The sequence below is a fragment of the Muntiacus reevesi genome, chromosome 1, assembly GCF_963930625.1.
Source record: "Muntiacus reevesi chromosome 1, mMunRee1.1, whole genome shotgun sequence".
NCBI classification, from domain to species: Eukaryota; Metazoa; Chordata; class Mammalia; order Artiodactyla; family Cervidae; genus Muntiacus; species Muntiacus reevesi.
In genome coordinates, this window is record NC_089249.1 from 282,615,765 (window position 1) to 282,639,996 (window position 24,232).

Here is a 24,232-nt window from a genome sequence, read left to right on the forward strand (position 1 = left end):
TCTATAGGTGAATTTCCTCTCTTCTCTCTGGCTGTTCCTTTTTAGTCTGTTCGCAGACTTTGCCTCTAACCAGTCCTTAAATGATGGGATTCCTCAAATCTCATTCCTAGCCCTCTCCTCTTTTCATCTTTACTCTGCCCTTAGGTCAACTGATCTATGCCCACGGCTCACAAATTTACATCTTTAAATACTCTCTTCCAAGCTCCAAAACCATATATCTAGCTGGTTACCGGCCTTCATCCTAAATGCTGCAAAAGCTCCTCATATCAAATATTCTCTGAATCAAACTAAAGAAACTCCTCACTGTGCTCACTTGCTTGACTTGAAAAGCCTGTTTTTTCCCCAGCATTCTCCATGTTAAAGCCACTATATCATCTGGTTATGCAAGCTGGAAACCTGGGAGTAATCTTCATTATCTCCTCATCTTATCCATGAGAAGCACAATTAGTCTCTCTCGGGCAGCTGATAAAATGTCCTAATTGATATACCCACATCCATTCTGGCTTTCTTACATTTGTTTTCAGTGTTATAGCCAGAGAAATCTTTTTTAAAAATCTATCTGGTCCTGTTAGCATAACTGTTCCCCTACCTATCTCTTCAGTCTCATCTCATACTAAAATCATCCATCTATATCAGTCAGGGTTCCAGCAAAAATGACATGGTATAATCAAGCTGGATAATTTGTGAAGAGCTTAATACAGATATGGGCAGTGTTTATGGACTATGGGGCTACTAGTAAGAGGTAAAAGGACCACCCAATGCCAGAGGGGCAAGAGTGGAAGAATTATCATAATGAGGAGATGGTAACTGATAGAAATATTATCTGGCTGGAGTTGGGGCTTTGGGTAGAGGGATGCAGATACTCCGTGACTACCTGTCAGGGAGGGTGCTGGGGAAATCAACAACCAGATTCTTTCTCTTTCTACCCTCTGGTCCTAGGCCAGGGCCTCTCTCATTAGTTGCAACAACTGTAAGTCAAGGGTCCAAAAATGATCGTTGTGACAGTGAATCAGCCTCCAGGGGCCAGAGCAGGGCGGAGAAGTATAGACACTGGGGAGGGGCAAATGAAGACGGGGTGGGGGGGGGGGAAGGCTTACTAAATCAGGAAGGATTTTCAAAGGTAGAAGGAGTATCAAAGCAAAATGAAGACTAACTCATACAGCCAACAGAAAGATGATCATAACCTCCAAACTTGAACCTCACTTGGAATACTGTTCTATTTGTCCTGCTGTATATAGTTTTTATTACACAGACTTTTTACAGAGTTCCACTGGTAGTGACCAGAGTTATTCTTGCTTTACTGTCATCACCAAAAGCCCCCTTTACTAGACAATAGGCCCCTCCTCATACTTGAGTTAATCAATTCAATCCAGAAATGTTCTGTCACTAAGCCTGGTCTAACCATTTTGAAGACTGTCCTGCTTTTTTTGTTTTTGCCTTACATTTTTAAAACAACACTCTACCAATTGCCTCTGAAAGATTTCCCTCTCTTTTTACCCTAACAAAGGAAATGTCTGCTAGTTTTTTAACCTCTTAGGCATATATTGTAAGTCTCTATTTAAAAACTATTAAAAATGCATTTATGTAAACAACAATTATCATATGAATACATTAACACTGAAACAAAGTGCATTGTTTAAAGAAATTGACACACCTCTAAAATAAAAAAATTCCAGCAGATGTTTCATAAATATCTGTCAGCTATTTAAACTGTACGATTCTTATGGGAGATGACAATATGCTTGTGCTGACTGCCATATATTTGGAATATTTAGGAAATACTTTAGAGACTTTTACTTCCAGAAATTTAGCAAATTTGATATTTTGAAAAACTCTCTGCTGTATAAAGTAAAATAAACATATTTTAAATGTGTAAACGAGCTCACAATAAAACGATGAAAATCTACCAGTGTCAAAAATGAAGAGATAAAACCTCATGGTGGTGATGCCTACAGGCTGCCCTGGGGCATCTCAAGTCCTGAGGAATCTGGAAGCTAGGCTGTAAACAGGACCTGAAATCAGGCATGGGATGCTTATCAGGTGAGGTGTTGGAACTGACACCCCTGTAGAAAGCCCAGACTCTCAAAAAGTCAGTATTTTTCCTTCTAGAAGAGGATCCTATATAAAGCTTTAAAATAATAAAAACTAGTATTAGATATTTTGAGGGGATATAAAATAATGCCAGATTCTGGTTAAGCGAGGACAGGAGTGGGCATGAAGGAGGCAAACGCAGTAAAGGGCACACAGAGGCTTCTAGTGTATTTGCAATGTTTTATATCTTGAGGCATGTCCAAATGAGTCTTATATCACTTCTTGTATTGTGAAATATTTTAGAATGAAAAACTGTAAAGAAAAAAATGAGGCTACCAAGTAGCATGTGTCTATATGTGTGTGCACAGCTATGTGTATAGGACTTCTAGAAGGATGTACATTTAAATACAGAGTAAGGTAAATAACAGAAGAATTCATAGCATGATAACACAATTTAAAATATGCAACACAATAATAAACCATGGGATGTAATATACAGCATAAGGAATATGATCAATAATACTGTAGTAACTTTATATGGGGACAGATGGTTTGTAGGCTTATTGTGGTGATCATTTAATAATATATGCAAATGTCAAATCACTATGTTGTATACCTGAAACTAACATAATACTGCACATTAACTTTATTTCAATTGATAATTTAAAAAAAATGCAACATAATACTATTGTTACTTAAAGATGAATATCTATATAATTACCAAAAAAATATGAGCTAGATAAACACCAAATGAAGCCCAGTGATTACACTGCAGGGGAGAGTGGGGAAGTCTCCCAGGGAGGGCCATACTGGGTGAACTGAACACTGTTGGCAATATATTGTCACTTAAGCTGGTAATAGTACATAGGTATTAGTTATGTTATTCTTCATTCTCTTTTTGTAATTTCTTAAATTTAAAATGAAATACATTGGTACTGTAATCTTTTGAATAGCAGCTATTCATTCCTAAGGTCCTGAAGAGGTGCCGGCGGTCTGATAACCTTAGAAAGGGAAATCTTCTCCTAGAATTGTATTTTTAATTTTTTTCTAATTCAGTGATGTATTTTATTAACAGTATTTATTGAATTTCTACTATGTCGCAGGCCCTATTCCAGGCATTGGAGATAACATATGTGATTAAAACCGACAGAAACTATATTCTCCTGCATATCAGATTTAGACAACATCATGAAAATTGCTAGATATTTTCTCTTATCTGCTATTAGTGGGGTTGGTAGAGGGTGCAGAAGGTTCTTTGGGATTCGGTTCTGAAAATGCTGTACATCCTCAAACAAATCTAAAATTTTTGATTGGCTCCTGTATCAGTATCTGATAAAGTGCACCTGTGATTACTACATTATACACTATTGGGGTACAGTCATTTGATAGGCCTGGAAGAAAACTATATTGGAATTAAATCGGACAGTATGACAGTATTTTTTATTTATAAGGAGATATTCTTGATATTATTGTGGTTTAGACTATCTTAGAAAACAGCCAGAAATCTGCTTCTGAACCTGTGAAGCCAGCATTCAGCATCCTCATTCTTTTTTTTTTTCATTTATTTTTATTAGTTGGAGGCCAATTACTTTACAATATTGTAGTGGTTTTTGTCATACATTGACATGAATCAGCCATGGATTTACATGTATTCCCCATCCCGATCCCCCCTCCCACCTCCTTCTCCACCCGATTCCTCTGGGTCTTGCCAGTAGCATCCTCATTCTTAAGGATTAATTATAGTTTCTTTGCATATCAATCATATCATTAAATGATTATAACCCCCCCCTTTTTTTTCAAGTAGAGAGTCATGCCTTCTCTGAAGGAAAAAAAGTCAGTCTATCTGCCTGTCACTTCAGAAACCACCCCAAAACCACCCAAAACTTGATCCCTTAAAACAAGAGTCATTTCATTAAGCTCAAAATCTTCAGGTGAGGAATGTTAGCCAGGCAGTTCTCCTGCCTCATGAGGCACTGACTGGGCTCACCCAGTTGTATTTACTTGGTGGCCATTTAGGTTTGGAGGGTCCAGGGAGGGTGCCTCATCTGTGCCGACTGATGTCTGGGCCCCGGGGACCCCTCTCCCTCTCCTGCAGTTTCGGGGCTTTTTCACGCGGTCTTAGGACAGGGTGCTTGGACTTCTACGTGGTGGCTCAGGGCTCTGAGAGAGTGTGTTCCCCAGCGCGGGACGTGAAGGCCCCAGCTCCTGGAGGCCGTGGAGCCAGACAGCGCACAGAGACGCCATTACTAAGCCGCTCGAGTCGGTTCCCCACCAGGGCCCTCCCGCCCAGTGTCGCTCCGGGCAATAGAACGAGACCAAGTTTGGTTCAGGAGCAAGAGGAAGCTTTAACGGAGAGGTGTGAGAAGATCCCCCTGGAGAAGGGAATGGCCACCCACCCCGGTCTTCTCGCCCGGGGAAATCCTCTGGACAGAGGAGCCTGGCGGGCTACGGCCCATGGGGTCGCAAAGAGTTGACAGGACTTAGCGACTGAGCACGCAGGCCTGCCCGTAAGTTCTGCACTAGAGCGCACACTCCCCGAAAGGCTGCCGACGGGGCTACTTTGTAGGGTTCCTGTTCTCCAGAAATGAGGGGGCAGGGTTCTCACCGTCAGGCGCACCGCGCTCCTGCTGTGTGCCGCTCCTCCCGCTCCAGCGCTAAGCGCCCGGCGCCGCGCCTGGCCCAACAACTCGCCGCCGCCATCTTGAATCTCAGTGCGGCTTGCGCGCACGCGCGGTGGTGCTGAGGCGTCAGGAGCAGCCCGTTGACGTCCGGAGCTCCAGTCTGAAGAGACAAGGGCAAGGCCTCCGCATGCAGCACCCTGTGAGTGAGTGAAACTGGGCCAAGACAAAGGAAAGAAAGGTTCAGTCAGTTCAGCTCAGTCGCTCCGTTGTGTCGGTTCTTTGCGACCCCATGGACCGCAGCACGCCAGGCCTCCCTGTCTATCACCAACTCCCGGAGTTTACCCAAACTCATATCCATCCAGTCAGTGATGCCATCCAACCATCTCATCTTCTGTCGTCTCCTTCTCCTCCCGCCTTCAATCTTTCCCGGCATCAGGGTCTTTCCCAGTGAGTCCATTCTCCACATCAGGTGGCCAAAGTATTGGGATTTCAGCTTCAGCATCAGCCCTTCCAGTGAATATTCAGGACTGATTTCCTTCAGGATGGACTGGTTGGATCTCCTTGCAGTCCAAGGGACTCTCAGGAGTCTTCTCCAGCACCACAGTTCAAAAGCATCAAGACTTTATTTTATTACCCAGGCTCTACTTTTATTTTCCAAGAATTGTTAATGGTGACAAATCCCTCTTCGTCTTTTGTCCCGCTCCTCATTCTGGAGGGGCTCTGAGGACTGAGCTTCCTTTCTGAAACTCTTTCCTGCTGAGTCTGGGCCTCCTCCTAACCCCGGGTGGAGGAGCAGGACTTCTCCCAGCCGCTTTTAAATGTGGCTGATGTCACCAGGACTCAGGGTTGACCGTTCATGCCCCTGAGCGACCACCATTTGTCTAACCTTTTGGAGAAAAAGGACGCCAGACCATTTAAGATACATGGGCCAAATATTAGCAAGAGAAAAGGGGTCATGTGTCCATTTTTTTCCCCCCACAATTGAAGATATCTATTTAGTCTGTAGGCACAAATGTGCCCTGATATTGAGGCTCACTGCTGTGGCCTGAATCTCCCTGGTCACACTTTTGTTTTCCAGGAAGAGAAACTTCAGGTCAGAGAGAAATAGTCAAGGGCACTGTCTCTTTGGCGGCTGGGGCTTGGGGCCCTCTTCACTCAGCTGTGATGTGCCCACGGAGTGATCCCTGCAACCTCAGGGCAGCTTGGTTGATTAGGATCACCCAGTGGGGTCCACTCCACTTAGCAGGGAGTAGGTCTTTTGGGCTGCGGTTTTCCACGTTTTATGTGCGCCCAGTCTCCTGGCCTGAAGGGATGGAGAGCCAGGTCAGTGGGTGCAGACAGTACCTGGTTACCATATTTTTGAAAAAGATTTATTTATTCATTTTTGACTGTGCTGGGTCTTCGGTGTTGTCTGGGCTTTCTGTAGTTGTGGGGAGCAGGGGCTACTCTTTGCTGTGGGGTGTGGGCTTCCCGTTGTGGTGGCTTCTCTTGTTGGGAGCAGGCGCCCTAGGCTCATGGCCAATAGCTGCTGTCCGTGGAATCTAGAACATGGGCCCAGTAGCTGCTGTCCGCAGGATCTAGAACACGGGCCCAGTAGCTGCTGTCTGCAGGATCTAGAACGCAGGCCCAATAGTCGTGGCCACAGGGTTAGTCACTCCATGGCATGTGGGGTCTTCCCAGACCAGGGCTTGAACCCGTGTCCCCTGTACTGCGAGGTGAATCCTTACCACTGGACCACCAGGGAATTCCCCTTGGTTACCGTGTTCAATGAGACCTTTCTTGGTTTCTTCTACCTGAGGGCATAGTTGAGTTGTTCCACTTCATGGGGCTTAGAGGGTCTCTTCTCTGGGGTTTTGGGAAATGAATCTACTATACAGGAGTTCAAATGCAGTTAACTTACCTCTGGGGCTACCCGCTTGCGGAGCCAAACAATTTAAAACAACTCAATTCAGTTTTCTTGGGTTTCCTGCTATAGCTCCGGTAAGGTCTGTGTCAAGTTCTCCCTGAATTTCTCTACTTGCCCAGATGATTGAAGTCTCCAGGCTGAATGTAAGGTCCATTTTATGCCAGGACATTCATTATCCCCTCTGTCACTTCAGACACAAATACTAGGTCATTATCACTTTGTAGGGATCCTGGAAGCCCAAACTTGGGGGCTATTTCTTTCATTAATGCTTTGGCCACTTCAGCTGCTGTTTCAGTTCTGTGTCCACTAACAACAAGAGATACCTGAAATTTCCTGGTACTCTTGATATGACAGTAAAATTAATCTGCCAGTCTTCCCCAGGATATATTCACCTGGTCTGGTTGGGCCTTATCTGGGGACCTCGGGGGGGGGGGGGGGTATGGTGTTGGAGTTGTTTATTGTGCAGATGGGACATCTCTCACTATTCGACTGATTGTACTTTTCATGCCAGGAATTACCATTTCCTCGGCTGACCACTTACATAGGGCTTCTCCCCTGTGTTCCTGGGTGAGCGTTTCTGATGGCTTGATAAGCGGTAGTTCGAGGAAGGAACTATTGCCCATGTTCATTAACGAGCCACACGTGGCCTCCTAGATCTCCACTGGAGCCCCATTTTTGGAATTTGTCTAATTCGTCCTTTGTTTAGATTGGGAGTAATTGGATGGATTTGACCTTGGAGTATGAGAGGGAGTTGCCAATTTAGCAGTTTTAGGACTCCCCTTTAGACAGTTGTGTCAGTTTTGTCATTTCCCTTGATCGCCTCTGCATCCCGCTGTGGGTGGTCCCTATGATAAGTCACTGCTGCACTTTGGGGAAGCTGCACTGCTTCTAGGACTCTCAGGATGTTTGAGCTGTGTTTCAGCTGCTTAATTCTCTGCAGTAAGCATACCTCTTTCCTTCTAAATAGCGAAGTGTGAGTATAGGATGACATATGCGTACCTGGAGTCTATGTAAAATCTTCCCTGTCTTGAGTTCTAAAGCTCAGGTAAGGGCTCTCAGCTCAGTCTTTTGAGCAGAAGTCCCTGGGAATAGGCTTCTTGTCTCTGTGACTTGGATCTGGAAGGTTACTGGGTAGCCCACCAGCCTTTTTCCCTCGCTCATAAAACTGCTTTTGTCTATGAACCATTCCTCTTTGGCGTTTGGGGGAGGTTTACTTCCTAGATTGGGCAACTGGAAGAGATCATGACTATCGGCTGGAAAATCCCATGGACAGAGGAGACTGGTGGGCTACAGTCCATGAAGTCACAAAGCATCAGACACGACTCAGCAACCAATGACAATAGTATCTAAACAATCATGCTCCAAGGAACCTATTTCTGTGGGTAGCAGGATGGCAGGATTTAGCATGTGACAGGTTTTTATGGTAGCCACTGTGTTGTCTACAAGCATAGCCTGAACTTGAATTGACTTTCCAGGGGATAGACATTCCTTTCCCTTAGAACTTACTAAAACCTGAACTTGGTGGAGTCTATATAGTGATTGACTGACCAAATGTTAACTTTTCAGCTTCCTTAACAGGGTGGTAGTAGCTCTTCTGCCCATAGGTAAGGAGGTCATCCCTTAGCGGTTTGATCTGATTTTTTAGAGAAATAAGCCACCACCAGAGTAAGAAGTACTCGTGAGAGATACTTGTCTGAAAAAATACTTGTTCTCATGGGTCCTGTAGTCTGTTGGAAGGTAACAACAAATGGGTAAATGATTGAGTAATTACAAAACGTGACAGATTTGGCAGGGAGTGAAAATCCATGGGTAATCAAGAAAGACTATGGAGTGGACATTTAATCAGATTACCTGAGTGTTACTAAGGAGTCAAGATGGTAAGGAAGCACGTTCTAGAAAGAGACAGAAGTGCCAAGCTGAAGGAGCAGGATAAAGGTCAGTGTGTTTGGAGCAGTATGGATGATGGGAGAGTTGTAGGAAATGAACATGGAGAGGGAGGTAGATAACTGGGGGACTTGAAAGCCTTGGTAAGGAGTTTGGATTTTATTTGGAGTGGGAGAGGAAGCCCAGAAAGGGATTTAATTCAGAAGAGTGACATAGCTTGATTGATGTTATAAAAAGACCTCATTATAAAAAGATCCTTTCAGCTCTGTGAGGAAGTGGGGACGGATGGACTATGAGAGCACAGTAATGAAAGGAAGGAGGCCATGGATTGGGAATGGTGAGTGTGTGTGTGTGTCTCTGTCCACCCCGCTGAAAACTGAAGGTCGGGTGTTCATGGTGGAGATGGAAACAGCAGATAGATTGGAGAGCTATTTAGGATGTACCATCAATAGGGCTGCATGAAGGATTTAAAGGGGAACAGAAGAAGAGGAAGGCCTCAGTGGGGAGTCTAGGCTTCTGGTAACTGGGAGCCTGCTGTCTTCTCAACCCGCCTTGTCATCCAAACCAGGACAGAATATTTATTTAGATCATTATTTTCACTCATCTCAGCTTGCTTTTGAGACTGAGACTTCTCTATCACCATGTGACTTCTATAAATGCTACCAGCAGTGAGCACAGAAAAGTTCAAAGACACTAAATATAATTTCAAAGTGCCTTTCAGTTCACTAAGGGGAAAAAGGGGGAGGCGCTTCCTAACCCTTCACTGTCAGCATATTTACCCGAGCCAAGTAACACAAGCTTTGCCCCCACATGAGTGTCACAGTGCATCTTTGAAAAGCAGCTGAGCTGATCATGAAAATGAAATTGAGAGACTCAAGCTCTGTGGGAAACTGACTCGTTCTCCAGCCTGCCACAGGAACAGCTCTGAGATACCTCACTTCCCGGCCACTTGGTGCTGCTCCTCTTTGTTTATTTTCTCAGATGAAGGGACATTGAGTGATCACAACTCTAGCTTGGTGCTATCATGACCAACCTTAATCAGTTATGGCCTCAGATCTGGGCCAAACAAGATGCCCAAAGAAAATATGAGTGAATGATTTTCCAGGCAAACATTTACAACTCTTCAGGTTGTAGTTTACCATTCCAGCCTGAGTGGAAGGTAATTTGGACACCAGAATAAAAATGTGGTTTATTGATGTGAGGAGTGACAGACAGGCACTCTCTGAAGACACAGCAATAGAGGAAAATAAATTTGCTCTATTAACCAGAAATTGTGATTTCTGGCAAGGAAATGCCCTGGGTTCCAATTTTCAGGCCTGTTTGGTTTCACTGCTTAGCTGTTTGCTGATCTTCCTTGTGTAAAATTTTCCAGGCTCATGTAAGAAACTTGTATGAGTCAATTTAAAGATGAGAATCAGGGTCTTCCCTGGCATTCCAAGGGTTAAGACTTCACCTTCCAATGCAAAGGGTGTGGGTTCCAGCCACAGCTGGAGAACTAAGATCCCACATGCCTTACAGCCAAAAAATCAAAACAGAAAACAGAAACAACATCATAACAAATTCAACAAAGACTTTAAAAATGGTTCTCATAAATGATTCTCATAAAGATGAGAATCAAAGCACTTTAGTAATTAAAAAAATCTCTGATTCTTATCTCCAACAAGTAAATTTTGCTTCAACAGAACTGCTTCCCTCGCTCTTCACACCCAGCAGTGTATTGTATACAGTGTGGAGCAAGAGGTTTTAAAATTACATCTGAACCAGTCTTTGCTGTGTGTGCTAAGTCACCTCAGTCGTGTCTGGCTCTTTGAGACCCCATGGGCTATAGCCCACCAGGGTCCTCCATCCATGGGATTCTCCAGGCAGGAATACTGGAGTGGGTTGTCATGCCCTCCTCCATGGGATCTTCCCCAACCAGGGATTGAGCCCACATCTATTATGTCTCCTACACTGGCAGGCAGGTTCTTTACCACTAGTGCCACCTCGGAAGAACTCCAGTGGATACCATTCACATCGCATTCCCTTTGAAGCCTGCGCCCTGGGCAGTGCCAAGAGGTGTCCTCCACATGCTCCTCCAAGCTGTGGAATGAAGCAAACTTCTATGCTCCTTCATCCGTGAACCGATCTCATGAACCTATTAAATGCCTCTTTCCCACCTGTGACATGGCCTCTGGTACCTAGAGAATGGTTTCTGGGCATCTTGGGCTTGGCAGCCTGTAGAATTTCCCCTTCGCCCTCATGGCACATACTGCTTATAACTGGGCTTTAGCTTTGGTTTCTTAAAGTGTTTTGTCCTAGTGTACTAGAACCCTGCCCCAAACCCCACCCAGCACGTTTCATTCTCTTCTCTGAGGGGCTGGAATCTATTCTTTGCATCCATCCTTTATGCTCTACCTCAACATTTGGCTCTGGTCTTGTCCCACCAAGATAAGTTTGCTTTAGTCTACTCCAGACATTCTTTCTAGCAAAACTCATCTGCCATATCCAACCCAGATCAAGTTCAAGTGTGTCTGACCCCCAAGACATTGTGACTTGTCCTGCTGTGGAATCAAGACCAGCCTTGATCCTGCCGTGTTGGACTTAACTCCCTTCTTACAATATCACTTTTAAGGGCAACACAAGAGATGACGTTATCTCATTATAGATCCATATTTGTGGACATCTCAGTGTGGGCCGGGTTACAAATTACTTGAAGAGTCTCTGACAGCAAAGTTTTAAATTTAGTCCATGAAATATGTCAATAAATACCATATTCTTTCTACTTTTTTTAAATATATGAAAAGCTCAAAATACTTGGAATGTCAATTCCCAGGCATCAGATTCTCTTATCCTGAGTCAGGGGATGATACACTGTAATTCTCTCCTACCCATCCGAACCCCCTTATCTTTTCACCCCACAGAACCCTTAGACATTTGGACAAAAGAAGGAAGTTAGATCTATGAGATGGAAGCCACAGAGTAGCCGCAATGGTTGTTTTCCTTTGTTATGAGTAAGATATGATCTGTCCTTATCTTCCCAAAGGGACTCATAAAACTCTGGGTGTAATGAGTTCTATTCTGAGAAATAAACCAAAAATTTATGTTTGGATTTCTTTTTTTTAGTGCTATACTCCAGTGAGTCAAAGAAAATAACGAGTTGAATATTTATAAATACTATAATGTGACTTAGTTATGCTATTATAATTTGGACACAGATTTAAGACACATGAAATCCCTGTGCTCACTGGTGGCTGTCCAGGGGTGACATCACTTATTATGAGGTTGAGAGGGAGTATCTCAAAGAATGTAATGGAAAAATCCCAAATGCACATGTAATTGGTTATGAATTCCAGAAAGTTCGCTGTGTTTATACCAGGAACACTGACTACATCTTTTTGGAATCAGGAGTCTATTGCTGTTACCACAAAACCGTCTGTGTAAGATCCTATTCTTCCCACTTATGGACCCATATTTTGTTGGTTAGGGACCCAGATGGAAGCGCGGGGAGCTTCAGGCACTGCCTTTTTGAGAAGAGTGGGAGGTGGGGCATCCAGGGACAAAGGATAAAACCCACTCCTTGTCTCTAACAACCTCTCCCCACTTTCAGAGTGAGGGGTTGGGGTAAATGACCGAAGACTGTTTCCCTGGTTCTATGCAGTAGCCACCTGTGTACTGGCTTAGTGGAAAGCATCCTGCTTTGACATGGGACTCACTGGCCACCATCGGCTTAAAGTGCCTTATCTCCCTGAGTCTGTTTCCTCACATGCAAATATGGGGATAAAAATACCTACCTTGCAAGAATCATTGTGAGAACTGAAGATAAATAACTATTATTTTCATGTTTCCCACAGAGTAGAAATTTATAGCCAATAATAGCTATTATAAGTATGTGTAATCATTATTATTTTCTTATCATCTCCCGCTTCTATCATTTCCTCCTAAGAATTCCTTGCAGTGATAGCTAAGTCCTGAAAAACGTTCCCTTTCTTTCTTTCTCTAGGAGTGACCTAGGTACTGAGGCAGAAATATTGCCCAGTATCTCTCCCGAGGTTGCTGAGAATTCCTCAGCCTTATGCATACCGTATGAATCACCATATTCAGAACCTGAACACGCAGAAGCTGTCTTTGTGGGGTCCCCTCTTCTGTGCTCACAGAGCCCCAGAAACAGTCTGTACCCCCACTTTACCAGTTGAAATCTAGCCATTCGAACGACACACAGCATCTGTTCATGGGAGGCTTAGTCAACGTTTGTCTGGATAAAGACACTTCTTTGCTTGTGTATCAAAATGGTCAGACACTTATTTCTAATGTCAAATGCCTTTCCCAGCATAATCATAGACCTGCCCATAACTATAGATTTAAAAAGTATATACTACTGAAGTCTGTAGAAATGTAACTTTTTCATATCTTCATGATTTAATTCAGCTGACTCAGGACCTCGCCCTCTCCCCACTCACCATTTCTTCAGATGGTGGGAAAAATAATTTTGACCTTGCAGGTTAAGGATAATTTAGACACATTCGGTTTAAAAATTAGTCTCTCAGTTAATGAGGTACAGTTCAGGATTTAGAGTCAGTCACACAATTGGAAGTTTATAGCCTTTCTTTCCATCATCCCCATGGTCCTGGGGTGCAGGGGGAGCTTACATACCATCACTTGTGTTGGGGCAGTGTATGTGGTCTATAGTCTGGCCTCAGCTCTTTGCCAACCTCTACTGGCTCCTTAGAGACCAGCCTTTGTAGCACTTCGTCTGCTGCTGAGGTACCAGGTCACATTTGGTTGGGGGGGCCTGGACAGGAAATGATGCCGACACTGCTGTTTCGGCCAGAGCCTCTGGTGACCAGATCCATCTTCTGCATCCTCTTCTCCCCACCTGGGGCCTCGGCATCGTCAGGACTTCTCTCTGCCTAAACACACCAGTGTCCCCTTCCTACCCATCCATCCTGAGACAATGCCAGCTGAGAAGTCTCCTTGCAGTTCCGGACAGGAAGTGGGACGGAAACCTCTTCTACTTTCAGGCTACTCCCAAGCCACCTGGGATTTTCACAGTCTTCCTTATACTGAGGATCAGGGGGCGGGGGACATTACTGGTGGTGATTCTGTTAGCTCTTCCTTCCATCCTCCTTGCTACAAGAAACCCAATTATATTCATGGTATCAAAGTGATCAGTACAATATTTACGTTTTCAGACTTCCTTTTGCTAGGGATGGCAATAAGATATAAGTGAAAATTACTGGGTAAGTTTCTCAAAAGTTACTGTTGCCAAGAAAAAGAAGAGAAAAAGCCTTTTTAGCCTTTGCCTTCCTCCTCTCTTGCTGATTAGAATGTGTATGTGGTGCCAGGAGGTAGAGCAGCCATCTTGCAACCAGCAAGACACATACTTGCGGTAGCAAGAAGCTAGGAGGAGGCCTTGATGTTTGAGGACCCTTGATGATTGAGTACAGATGTGAACTACTTGTCTATTCACTTATCTTTAACCATTTCCCCCTCTAACAACCACTTGTTAGAGGGGAAAAAAGAAAGCCCTATTTACTTACATCTCTGTGATCAGATTACTTGAAGGTAAAAACAAAAGAAATTGAGTGACTTGAGCACCATATTTACCTTAGTCTTGCTGACCGTAAATACACCTCCACCTGCAACCCCAGATTAGCAAGGGTTTTTATTACCATGCTACATTACATGTCAGGAAACCGCTGTTATATCATGGTGGGGAAATAAAACTTCCATGGATTCCTCAGTGCTGTCATAAAAAGCCTGAGTTTCTGGAGACACAGAAATAAATGTAAGTGGTATAAAGATAGAGAATATTGGCTTTCATTTCCCCTGGACACATTTTCACATACCATAAGGATTAGATCTGTAGCCATTTGTTTCCCTAATGATGCAGCTAATTGCTCTGATCTGAAAGGATAATAAAACTTTCTTATCTCTCCCCAGACCAAACATCCGAAGATAAGCACCCCGGTTGGCTCCTAGGAATATATCTGTAAAAAGACATGAAGCCAGAGACCTCTGTCGGTAGAACACTCTAGGCTGGCTGACTCCTGGAGAGATTTGATTTACAATCCAGATGGTTAGGGTAAAAACCTAGCAGCCTTTCCATCTTCATCGGAAAACAACAAAAGGTTTTTTCCCCTCTTTCTTCTCTTGTTTTGGGAGGCTAGTGGAGGCTCGCTTCTCTCCTGAGTGTAAACAGAAAATCCATTATTCTTCAACCCCCGGCTCCCAACACAACTGGAAAGATTCCATTGCTCTCATCAAGAAGTCTGTGGTTCTAGGTGTGAGGGGCTCATGCTGCAAAGGTAATCTGGTTGTTGATCTGGTTGTGTCAATAAAGAGCTCTCCTCTGGCCCACGTGCTTCCTGCCTCTACAGTGTTCACATATAAAAGTAGCTGTGCAAGTGGCATAATGCATCACAGTGCTTGAGAAAACAGTTGTGTCTTTATCCTTCCTGTTCGTGGTCCCTTTTGCAGCCTTGATTTCTGATTCCCCGGTCCGGGCTCATTTAAATCTGTAAGCCCTTACTGGCTGTAAACAGCCTGAGACTCTCACACCGTTGTGTGTGATGGACTTGACGAACGTAATGAGGAAGGCCAAATGGGAACGTATAAACTTTTGTCTTTGCTGTGTCCTTCTGTCACTCTGAAGAGGGCCTTTGGAGAAGTAATCTTATAGGAATAAAATACTGGTAATAAGATACTTCAAAATATTAACCTGGTGTACCTTTTTGAACTAGCTAGAATGACATTATCATATCATAGACGCTGTAATCTTTCATGATGTAAATGTAACTCATTTTCAGGCTCCTCCAGAACCACAGTAGCAGTACCTCTGCTGACCTTCCTGTTCATGTTACACTGGGCCATTCCCCTTGTCTCTTTTCTCACTGTTTTCTCTGCATGGACATGAGAGTTTGCATTTTGGGGTGGTGTAATGTGGGTCCATCAACCTTTTTTTTTTCGCTTCAGATTTGGTGGGTCAAGTGGCCAAAAATTCTTTGATCTTTCTCCATTGGCGGGGCATGTTTATTTTCCTTCCCTCTAAATTTATCCACCGCCTGTGATGGTGACCAAGAGAATACAGCAGAAATGACGCTGCCCTGGCTTCTGGGCTGCTTCTACTTCCTCTTCACGGGAAGCGCTCCTGAGCCACCACATAAGCAGCTCAGTTACTCTGCAGAAAAGGTGATGTGGAGAGCACAAGGGGCCCAGGCAAGCCGAGGCTTCCAACCTCCTTGTCAAGGCACTGAGCCCGTGAGATGGGTCATCTTGAACCTTGCAGGCCAGCCCATCCTCCAGCCAGATACCTGAGTGACTCCAGTGGATGCCACGTGGAGCAGAAGAATTGCGTACCTGAACCCTCTATTAATTCCTGACCCCCACATTATGAAATATAGTTGACTTGGCTGTTACTTTTAGCTGCTCACATGAGGGGAGTTTACTACACAGCAATGATAACCAGAGCGCACCAGGTCATTACTCTTCTTGCTCTTTGTTGTCTCTCTTTGTCACTAGCATCTATTTTTTTCCCTTCTTCTCCCCAGGACAACCTCATAGCTTCCCCAACTTTGGTTTTACCAAGTGTTATTTATTATGATAACAGTGGTTCAGAGAATAATATAGAAAGTTAATTGCTAGGCAAGTTGCTTAATAGACTAAAATGTGGATTGTAATCATTGTGTTTGGATGTCTTCAGGATTCAGGTCTGTCTTCTACATGGTGAGACAATGTATTCACTCAGAAATAGAGTTTTTAAAAGCTCTAATCAACATTATAATTACTTATGCTGATGGAAGTATTGGTATTACTAAGCTCTATGCAGCCTCAAGGTTTGACTTTCTTTTCCATTCAGAGCTGTCAGAATTCATAAAGCGCACCCTGAATTAATGCAAAGAAATATGTCTAACCTGCAGTGATGTAATTAGTGTCCAAAAACTTAGAGGAAAAAAATAACATTTAAAAAATTTTCAAAGCAGAATCAAGTTTGGAATTCTGTGTTTCTCAGAGGGATTTAGAGAGATGGGAAAAGAAATGGTGAAAGGGTTGCAATTGTTTGCACAGTCATGCCATTTTGATTTTTCTTCTAAAATTTTAGACCCTTTCTTCCTTCTAAGTTCTTTTTTTCCACTGGAGCCTATCCACGTTGCCTTGTAGACAAAACAGGTCCAAAGCCCCTCCGCCAGTGAGTATTGAACCTATCAAACCCAAGTCCCTCTTCCTCTCCTAAAATGAATTCGTAGATAATGTGATCTATTTCCACAAATAATTTTAACAAAATATTTCATGTCCTAATTTTAATGAAAAAGAGAAATAGATTCCTTTCTTCATATGTAAGAATCTGGGCTCAATATTATAAGAATAGTGAATACTCTAGGGCTTGGGCACACACATACAGAACCAGTATGATGGTGACAGCTACAAATAATTTGTGTGGTATATTGGTGACTCAGATACCACTAGCACTGGTGCCACGGGTGATACGGTTTTCTGGAATGACTGTTGGTAACATACGAAATGAAACAAGGTATTAGTAGAATCATCCTTTAATTTCCATAGTTGTTGCCTTCTGATTTTTAAGACTCTATTACGTGCTAAATTCATTGTAGATTAAAATGATTCCTACTTTGTTTTCATGAGTGTCCGGTGGCATATTCAGAAGTCACGTGGCTTTGGGACAATTCTCTGTCCTGTAAGAGTGGTCACCATGTGCACAACATCTTGTATCCCTCCTCCCTCCATCACCATGCTGACAAAATTCCTGCCACAAATTATTAAAAAAAAAAAACTCTCTAGAGTAGGCTGATCTGATTAAACCCAGGATGCTTTGTTGTATTTGAACTTCAGAGAAACAGCAAAATATTTCTCAGTATAAATTTGTCCTAACAATATTTGGGACATACTTCCAATGAAATAAATTTATGTATTTGAAATCCATATTTTACTAGGCATCCTGTATTTTTACTTGCTAACCCTGGCCGCCATACCCTAGAGGGAGGTACTGATCTCTTGAGAACCACTGCTCAGCAGGCCACCCTCAAGACCTCAAACCAAACAGCCGGCACCTGGAATCGTGACCCCAGGGCACACGGCAGCCTCTCGCAAGGAGGAGAGCCGGGCAGCAGGACGAGGTCACAGTCGCTTCCACGATGCGTGGCCTGCTCAGCATGCAGGAGTTCTCTCGTATCACAGATTGTCATGGGGGTCAGTCCAAACTCGCCTACGGCATTCTGTTACTCGTCATTCTGCTTGCTTTCTGTGATAACTTTATTTTTATTTTTAAAGATAATCACTCACTCTTCTTTTAGAAGCAACTGGTTATTTTATTTCACTTATTTATTTTTCTTTTTTTTGGATCATACAGCATGTGAGGTCTTAGTTCCCCCAGCAGGGATCGAACCCCTGCCCCTGCGGTGGAAGTGTGGAGTCTTAACCACTGGAACACCAGGGAAGTCCCTCTTCGTGCTCATTTTAATTTAAAGGAAGTCACAAAGGGATCCAACACCCATTTTTGCTAAGAAACCGTTTAAAACACTTCCCATTTTAGGAGAAGGGACAGTTGACCTTTCCTAATTTTTATGTTGGCATATCTTCTTTCTGGAGATAATGAAGACAAACAGGGAAATAGCATAGTACTGTATTGCATCTTCGGCTGCATGTATTTCTTCTGGATACCAAAGACAGACATAGGTAATGTGAAGAGAGGGAACCGACGGAAGAGAGAAATGAAGGTTCACGTGTCTGACTCGCCAAAGTGACTGAAAGCTTCCTTGAGGAGAAGGGCCATTATTCTTTCTCATTCGTCTCCCCAGAGGTGCCTCGCAGAGTACCTTATGACAGCGGAAACTCAGCGTCTCCCTAATGTGATAGAAAGAAGCAAAGGTACCACAGTAAAGTAGGCTTTGTACTAAATAACATCATAACAAATTGTGAGCCCCAAGTCAGTAAGCTATTTTTAAAAGATCTAGAAATATTTTGGAGCAAATTTCCTCAACTTTATAGATGAAAAAAAAAAAAAAGAAAGTCAAAGAGGTCTTATCTTCTGTGAATAATACGTTGGAACTGAAAGTTAGGCCTCCTGAAAATAACTTCACTTTCCAAAAAGTGTCCTTAAAAGGAATTGTCTTGGGAGATGTTCTAGGAAAAATAAGTTTCTTTAATAAAAGAAGCTGGAAGAGGGAGTTCCCTGGTGAACTTGTGGTTCAATCACTGGTTGGGGAACTGAGATTCCACAACCCACTTGATGGGGCCAAAATAAATAAACAAAACTTAAAAAGAAGGTAAGAAGAGTTTCATGTTATCCCCTTTACCCCAGTTCACAATATACATTATCCTATTAAAATTTTTGAAAAGTCCTACAGTAAGTAAATTTATTTAACTCTAATTAACTCAGAGCTTTCCATATTTGATCATGGATCTCTGCCAATATCATGCCTAGGAGCTTTAAGAAATAAAGCTCTATACTTTGTTGTCCCAGAAGAATTAGAAATATGTAAAACTGACATTAGCCTTGAAAGCAGTGGTCAAAGGTTCATTGGGAACTGAACTCTATCCTAGAGGTTCCCAAGTACTGTTCAATGAGTATGGCTGAATCAAAATCACAAAAGGAACTTATAAGCATGCAGCCTTTTTGATTTTATATCCCCAAATATGATTCTCCAGATCTGTATGTGGCTCAAGAAGGTGTATTTGTAAAGTTCTGTAAGGCTGTGAACTACTGCTCATCTCAAGTTGTTCAGTAGCTCAGTCGAGTCCAACTCTTTGCGACCCCATGGACTGTAGCACACTAGGCTTCCATGTCCTTCACTATCTCCTGCAGCTTGCTCAAACCCATGTCCATTAAATCAGTGATGCCATTCAACCATCTCATCCTCTGGTGCCCCCTTCTGCCCTCATTCTTTGCCAGCATCAAGGTCTTTTCAATGAGTCAGCTTTTCACATCAGGTAGCAAGGGTATTGGAGCTTCAGCTTCAGCATCAGTCTTTCCAATAATTATTCAGAGTTGATTTCCTTTAGGATTGACTGGTTTGATCTCCTTGTTGTTCAAGGACTCTCAAGAGTCTTCTCCAGCAGTTTGAAAGCATCAGTTCTTCAGCGCTTAGCCTTCTTTATGGTCCAACTCACATCCGTACCATGACTACTGGAAAAACCATAGCTTTGACTATACAGACCTTTGTAGGCAAAGTAATGTCTTTGCTTTTTAATACACTGCCTAGGTTTGTCATAGCTTTTCTTCCAAGCACAAGCATCTTTTAATTTCATGGCTGCAGTCACCATCTGCAGTGATTGGAGCCCAAGAAAATAAAGTCTGTTACTGTTTCCATTGCTTCCCCATCTATTTGCCATGAAGTAATGGGACCAGATGCTATGATCTTGATGTTTTGAATGTTGACTTTTAAGCCAGCTTTTCCACTCTCCTCCTTTACTTTCATGAAGAGGCATTTTAGTTCCTCTTCTCTTTCTGCCATTTGGGTGCATATCGGAGGTTATTAATATTTCTCCCAGCAATCTGGATTCCAGCTTGAGTTTCATCCAGCCCGAAATTTCATATGAGTACTCTGCATATAAGTTAAATAAACAGGGTGACAATATACAGCCTTGATGTACTCCTCTCTCAATTTGAAATCAGACCATTGCTTCATGTCCAGTTCTGACTGTTGCTTCCTGCCCTGCACACAGGTTTCTCAGGAGACAGGTTAGGTGGCCTGGTATTCCCATCTCTTGAAGAATTTTCACGGTTTGTTGTGATCCACAGAGTCAATGAAGCAGAAGTAGATTTTTTTTGGAATTCCTTTGCTTTTTCTATGATCCAATGAATGTTGGCAATTTGGTCTCTGGGTCCTCTGTCTTTCTAGAACTTACTTTGAAAAAGGTTGCAAGTTACCTGATGTTCTGTCAGCACATATTAAGGCAATGTAAAATGTGTCCCATCTTGGACTTATGTTTCCTATGATCCCAGTCTTTCAATTAGCGATAATCATGCCTCAGATAAACCTCATTGGCTACGATACTGCCACTGCGCAAAGCTTGATCCCAGTCTTTGAGGAACTTGACTTGGAGATATTTGCACATGTGTAGCAGGGGAAAATGCAAGATTATCTAAAATGAATTGCAGGTTGTTAGGCTGTGTAGGCAGACATCTATATGGTTACAAAGAAAGAGAGGATCTTCATGGAGTCTTCAGGATTTAGGGGGAAAGTTGAATTTTAGACCTAAAAAGAAACAATATATTTTGAATTATGTGATATATAGGTGAAGGCAATGGCAACCCACTCCAGTACTCTTGCCTGGAAAATCCCATGGACAGAGGAGCCTGGTGGGCTGCAGTCCATGAGGTCTCGAAGAGTCGGACACGATTGAGCGACTTCACTTTCACTTTTCCTTTCATGCATTGGAGGAGGAAATGGCAACCCACTCCAGTGTTCTTGCCTGGAGAATCCCAGGGACGGGGGAGCCTGGTGGACTGCCGTCTATGGGATTGCACAGAGTCGGACACGACTGAAGCAACTTAGCAGCAGCTGCAGCGGCATGGGTTGAACAGTGTCCCCCTTTTCAAATCAATATGTTGAATTCCTAACCCCCAGGACCTCGGAATGTGACCTGATTTGGAATAGGGTTGGTTGCTGCAGATATTAGTATAATTAGCTAAGATGAGGTCATTCAATCAAATACGACTGGTGTCATTTAAAAAAAAAAGGAAATTTGGACACAGACATGTACCCAAAGCCAGTGCCATATGAAGATGAAGGGAGGGGTTAGGGTGTTTCTTCTATAAGCCAACAAATGCAAGATTGCCAGCAAACCATACGAAGCTAGGCGAGAGGAATGGGACAGAGTCTTCCTTACAACCCTCAGGAGGAAACAATCCAAACAACTCGCTCTCAGCCTTCCAGCCTTCAGAACTGTGAGCCAAAACATTTCTGTTGTTTGGGCCACCTAATTTGTGGCACTTTATTGTTACAGCACTGGTGATGCAGTGATAATACACCTGCCAATACAGGCGACGCGGCTTTGATCCCTGGGTTGGGAAGGTCCCGCTGAGGAGCAAATGGGAGCCCACTCCAGAATTCCTACCTGGGAAATCCAAGGATAGAGGAGTCTGGGGGGCTACAATCCATGGGATTGCGGAGTCGGACAAAACTGAGCAACTGAACACGCATTATTACAGCCCTAGCAAATTAATGCATGGAGACAGAAGCTACCACAAGCCACGAGGTCACCTTCCTGTTCCTGTGTCTCCACAAGCTCCAGAGCCCCCCCAGCCTCTGATGTCTTCAACCCTACCACTTCCATAGCACTTCAGTAGCAACCGTCAGTGGATAAGAAGCGAGGAAAGTTGTTGGCAATGATAGCAAACTGCCCCCCTCTTTCCTCTTCCTCTGCAATACTCCAGTACTATTATATTAATAAAAGCAAACATGGCCTCTCAGACTCATTATTATTACACGTCACTATTAGTAATAATACTAATGAAGAAGCTGTCTTGATTATACACAGCTAAGAAGCTTAGAGTTTCCTTCTTATTACTTTTTTCCCCTAAACACACTTAGAAGTTGAGCTCAGGGTAGGAGAGAAGAACAGATTTTCAATGACACAGTTATCAAATCACTTAGCACAACAGCCTGGTTCCAAAACCAGTTCCCTTGACTTCCGGTTTATACACAAGACAAGTCTAGTGGTTTGTAGAAGATGCTGTTGGATCCAGCCCATAAAAATTTTCATCACTCACTGTGCTGGTCGACTTCGATATTACAAGCATGCAGAACTCTTTACCTGAGAGCTTTCTCTCAGCCCAATCAAGTACAGGCTAGCTGTTCCCCTGGGAACAGCCCTGAGCCAAAGACAGACGGGTGTTAAAGGGAAAATATCCTACTTGACTTCTCCCACAGATGAGATAATTCTTTGGAGTACTATCAGAGGGTTTGAGCCCCAGTTGCCCACAGTAGCAGCTATTATCACACATTCATTTTTAGCTTTCTTTCCTTATTCTTTCACATCATTATCCACTATGATCTAAATAAATTAATTTATTAATTCTAAAATAAATTACTTCTACTCAATTTCTTATCTGAGGGTTTGCTTCTAGGGGAGCCTAAGCTATATGCAGAGTACATCATGAGAAACGCTGGGCTGGAAGAAGCACAGCTGGAATCAAGATTGCCGGGAGAAATATCAATAACCTCAGATATGCAGATGACAACACCCTTATGGCAGAAAGTGACGAGGAACTAAAAAGTCTCTTGATGAGAGTGAAAAAGTTGGCTTAAAGCTCAACATTCAGAAAACTAAGATCATGGCATCTGGTCCCATCACTTCATGGCAAATAGATGGGAAACAGTGGAAACAGTGACAGACCTTATTTTTTTGGGCTCCAAAATCACTGCAGATGGTGATTGCAGCCATGAAATTAAAAGACGCTTGCTCCTTGGAAGGAAAGTTATGACCAACCTAGATGGCATATTAAAAATCAGAGACACTACTTTGCCAACAAAGATCCATCTGGTCAAGGCTATAGTTTTTCCAGTGGTCATGTATGGATGTGAGAGTTGGACTGCGAGGAAAGCTGAGTGCCGAAAAATTGATGCTTTTGAAGTGTGGTGTTGGAGAAGACTCTTGAGAGTCCCTTGGACTGCAAGGAGATCCAACCAGTCCATCCTAAAGGAGATCAGTCCTTGGTGTTCATTGCAAGGACTGATGCTGAGGCTGAAACTCCAATACTTTGGCCACCTGATGCAAAGAACTGACTCATTGGAAAAGACCCTGATGCTGGGAGGGATTGGGGGCAGGAGGAGAAGGGGACGACAGAGGATGAGATGGCTGGGTGGCATCACCGATTCTATGGGCTAGAGTTTGAGTAAACTCTGGGAGTTGGTGATGGACAGGGAGGCCTGGTGTGCGATTGATGGGGTCGCAAAAAGTTGGACATGACTGAGCGACTGAACTGAATTGAAGCTAAGATAATTGTATAATGGTATAATTTATTTCCTGGAGCAGGGCATGGCAACCCACTCCAGTATTCTTGCCTGGAGTATCCCATGGACAGAGGAGTCTGGTGGGCTACAGTCCACGGGGTCACAAAGAGTTGGACATGACTAAAGTGACTGAGCACATAATTTATTTAGTTAAATTTTAATCTATTTTATGCATTGACTTGTCTGTAACTGGTAAATTCCTCTACAGAGCCTAAAGTAATTTTATTTCATAGACAAAACATGGCTGTCCTTGGGGGTGTTGGCAAGTATTCTGTTTCTTCTCTTCCCAGATATATGTAGAATTGCATCTCCCCTCTCCCAAGATATTAGTATCATTAGTTTCCCAAGTGGCACAGTGGTAAAGAATCTGCTTGTCAATGCAGGAGACATGGGTTCAATCCTTGGGTTGGGAAGATGCCCTGGAGAAGGAAATGGCAACGCACTCCAGTATTCTTGCATGGAGAATCCCCATGAACAAAAGAACCTGGCGGGCACAGTCCATGGGATTGCAAAGAGTCAGACATGACTGACCACCAGCACACACATCTCCCGAGACAGCTATGACCATATGACTTGGTATGACAGTGAAATATAAGTGAAGCGATGTGTCTTTAAGGTTCAGCACGCGGCCCCTGACGTTTACTTCTCTCTGTCTTGGCAAGTGGTGGAGGGAGCCTAAGATGATCCCCAAAGACCTCTGCATCTTGAAATTTATGTCCTTGTGCAATCCCTTTGAGTATAAGCTGGTCTGATGACTCCGTACTGGCCAGTAGAATATTACAAAGGTGATGGATGTCATTTCCATTACTATATAACATAAGATTGTAAGTTCTGCCTTG

At 43.3% G+C, this 24,232-nt stretch overlaps 1 pseudogene; it reads right to left on the reverse strand.

The window, feature by feature from the left end:
• Positions 1-20,380: 20,380 nt before the first annotated feature.
• Positions 20,381-20,449, reverse strand: LOC136156578 (U4 spliceosomal RNA; annotated as a pseudogene).
• Positions 20,450-24,232: the final 3,783 nt, after the last annotated feature.